This window comes from Dromiciops gliroides, chromosome 1, assembly GCF_019393635.1.
Source record: "Dromiciops gliroides isolate mDroGli1 chromosome 1, mDroGli1.pri, whole genome shotgun sequence".
NCBI classification, from domain to species: domain Eukaryota; kingdom Metazoa; phylum Chordata; class Mammalia; order Microbiotheria; family Microbiotheriidae; genus Dromiciops; species Dromiciops gliroides.
The window spans coordinates 634,137,071-634,141,334 of NC_057861.1; positions in this window are offsets into that span (position 1 = coordinate 634,137,071).

A 4,264-nucleotide genomic window follows, 5' to 3' on the forward strand; every position below is an offset into this window, starting at 1 on the left:
AACTTAATTGGTATAGTATTAAAAGTATAAATTAAGTTTGATAGTATTATCATTTTTATTATATTGCCATAGCCTAGCCATAAGTACTGAATATTCCTTTAGAAATTTAAATTGTTTTTTTATTTCTTTAAGGAATACTTTGTAATTGAGTTGAGGCAAATCTTTTGTGTGTTTTGGTAGGTCAATCCCCAGATATTTTATGCATTTTGTAGGTATTTGGAATGAAATTTCCCTTTCTATTATTGCTTCTTGGGTTCTGTTATTATTGTAGAGGATTGCTGTTGATTTTTGAGAGGTTATTTTGCACACTGTGACTTTGAGGAAACTATTGTTTCAATAAGTTTATTTGTTGATTCCCTAGAATTTTCCAAATATACCATAACACCATCAAATAGGAGTAGTTTTATCTCCTCTTTAGTTATCTTTATTCTCTTAATTTCTTTTTCTAGGTGCTCTTGCTAGCATTTTCAGAACCATATCAAATAATAGTGGGGAGAGTGGGCATCCTTGTTTCACTCCAGTATTTACTGGAAAAGATTCTAGTGTATTCTGATTGCATGTGATGCTGACTTTTGAATTTAGAAAGATGCTTTTCATGATACTTAAAAAAGGGCTCTCTATGCCTAATACTTTGTACTCTAAGGGTTTTTTTTTATACATTTATTGAGATAGGGGGTTTGTATGTTTTGGTTTCTAATATGCTTAATTATGCTATTTTCCTAATGTTACCTTATAGTACTAGGCAAAATAATAACACAATTCATTTGGAAATAGTAAAAACATCCTTTACAGATGATAGTGCAACAAAAAGTCATTGGTTCAGGGATCACAAACAAAAGACATAGATCTAAATGGAGACTTAACAATGAAATCCCAAATAATAAGAAGACCAAAGAAAAAAATATCAGGGGAACAATAATTATGTAAAAGAAAATTATAAAGATGAAACAACATAATAAAATTTCTGGGATGCACTAAAGCAGTACTTAGGAGAAAACTCATATCCTTACCTATTTACGTTAACAAAAGAGAAAAAGAGAGGATTGATGAATTGTATATGTATTTTTTTAAAATCAAGAAATAAACCTAAGATGAGTATGAAAAAGGAAATATTAAAAGTTAGAGGAGAAATAGATAATTTAGAAATCAAGAAAACCATGAAAATGATGAACAAAACTAAAAATTGGTTCTTTCAAAAGACTAATGAAATTGATAAACCTTTAGTTAATCTAATTAAAAGGAAAAGAGCAAAAAAATTGATAAAATAGTAAATGAGCAAGGTGAAATCACCACAAAACTAGAAGAAATAAGAAGATGAATAAATAATCAATGAGATAATCTAGTGAGATAATGAGTATAAACCTTAAAGTGCTATATAAATGCTACCTATTATTCAAGCTAAGGTTAGAGGACCACTTGTCATATATGTTGCAGAGGGAGATTCTTGTTTAGGTATTCAGATCCTTCCAAAATGGAGATTTTGTGAGTCTGTGAACAGACCAAATCAATAAAGATCAGAAATAATTCAACTTAGTAGCCTCATCTTTGAAAGACTCAAGAACAGAAAAGGAAAGGATTCACTTTACAAGAAGTTACCAGAAACCCAGAAAGGAGTTTTGCAGAAAATAGATTTAGATGAATCAGCAGCTTATACTACATAAAACAAAAGATTTCAAGGGGATAAACCAACTAAATATGAATGGTCATATTGTAAAAAAAAAATAGAGACTAGGATAAATATTTCACAAATATAATTAGGAGAGAATTCTTTTTTTGGGGGGTCTGGGCAATGAGGGTTAAGTGACTTGCCCAGGGTCACACAGCTGGTAAGTATCAAGTATCTGAGGCTGTATTTGAACTCAGGTCCTCCTGAATCCAGGGTTGGTCCTTTATCTACCGCGCCACCTAGCTGCCCCCTAACCACGTGTAAGATTGCCCCAAATCACAAATAGTAAGAGAAATGCAATTTAAAACAACTCCAAGTTTCACCCCATAGCCATCAAATCAATAAAGATGGTCAAAGATGGTAATAGTCAAGGTTAGAGGGACTTAGGGAAGGCAGGCACATTAATGTCCTATTGGGAGAGCTGTCAATTGATTCAACCATTATGGAAAACATTTTGAAATTATGTGAGAAAATAACCAAACTTTTCATATCCTCTGACTCAAATGCTAAGCATATATCTTAAAGCAGTTAAAGACAGAAAAAAGTTTCATATACACAAAAATATTCATGGCATGACTTGTTGTGGTATCAGAGAATGGAAATAAAGTAGTTGCCCACTGATTGTAGCAAGTGGTTGAACAAATTGTTATATGAAGGTAATAGATTATTATTGTTCCATGAGATATGATGACTATGGGGAACTCAGAGAATCATGGGAAGATTACATAAAGTGATGCAGAATGAAGTAAACAGAAACAGGAAAATAATATACCCAGTGATTATAATGGAAACCAAAAGGATACTAAAATGAAATTAAATGTTGTGAATTTATAATGATCAATTTCAATTATATAGAAAAGAATGAAGAAATGTACCTCCTTTGGCTGGAGAGGAGTAGGACTATGGGAGTGACATATTATCAGATGTGGTCTCTGTATTTTCTTCCTTAACATTTTTCTGTAGTATACATAAAGGTTGGTGGTAGAAAGAATGTCTGGAGGTGCCTATGATGTACTAAGAAAAGGAATCAATAAAATCAATAAAACTTTTTTTTAAAAAAAGAACAGTTTTTCCCTCAATTAGCCTTATTTCTTTTTTTCATGGGGTTACTCAAATGGTAGATTGGGATAGATATAATTAATTTAGATTTTAGCAAAGCATTCAATAAAGTCTCCCAGGTTATGTCTATGGTAAAGATGGATATAGATCAGACCACAGTAAATTAGATGCATTCAGTACCAGTTAAATGCCTGGGCCAAAATAATAGTCATTGATGGCTCAGTGTCAATGTGGAAAGGGGTCTCCAGAGCAGTGCCCCAGAAATTTGTACTTCGCCCCATTCAGCTTAACATTTTTTGCAGTGACTTTGGTAAACATATAGAGAATATTGGGTAGATAGGTGGTACATACAGTGGGTAGAGTTTGGGGTGTAAGGGGCTAAAATTCTAGCTGTACTATCTAAAATCTTATGAGTGGTCACCAATAAATTATAAGATTTAGCAAGAGTATTTAAGTGTTTAAGTATTTATTTTCTATCCACTCTTTTTTTTGGCAGGGCAATGAGGGTTAAATGACTTGCCCAGGGTCACATAGCTAGTAAGTGTCAAGTGTCTGAGCCAGATTTGAACTCAGATACTCCTGAATCCAGGGCCAGTGCTTTTATCCACTGCACCACCTAGCTGTCCCCTATTTAAATATTTATTAAAGAACATTAGGATCAGAGGGAAAGGTAAAAATCTAACTATTTCTAAGAGACCCCATCATCCAACCTGCCATGGCGAGGTCAGGAACCAAAAAAGGAAAAAGCCCTCTGCCAGCATCCACTTCCTACTTCATGTCCTCCTCCTAGAAATGGGAGGCTCCTCAAATTGATTGGCTGGTAGCCTTGATAGACAGTACCCACAAGCAAACGTCACTTCCTGACACCAAGGACCTTGACCACATGGCTTGCCCTCAGACACCTTCTCCTCATGGCGGAGCTTTCCTACACTAGCTCTCTAACAGGTGGCGTCATTCCAATCGCTACAGGGGCCTGGAGGCAGGAAGATCCATCTTTATGGTTCAAATCTGGCCCCAGACACTTTTACTAGCTGTGTGACTCTGGGCAAGTCGCTTAACCCTGTTGCCTCAGTTTCCTCATCTATAAAATGAGGTGGAAAAGGAAATGGCAAATCATTCTAGTATTTTTGCAAAGAAAATCCCAAATGGGGTTACAAAGAGTTGGATATGACTGTAACAAATGAACAACAAAAACAAACCACAATAGGGAGTATGCTTGCCAAGTTTTCTGAACACATAAAGCTGAGAAGCATAGCTAATGTACTACATAACAGAGTCAGGATCAAAAGAGATTTTGAAAGGCTAGGACATTGTGTTGCATCTAATAAGGTAGGTACCCTTCCTTTCTTTGCTTTCTTTTTATCTCTTTCCCACGGATCCCCAGATTGCCAAGAACCCACCCATCTCACTGAGGTAGCCCTTTGTCTTCCTTTCAACCTCCACCCACCCCATCACCATCCCTGGGTCACTCTCTCCTTGGCTTCATTTCATCTTGTCCCTTTGGACCCAAAACTCAACCAGTGTGCTTAACTGCTTTCA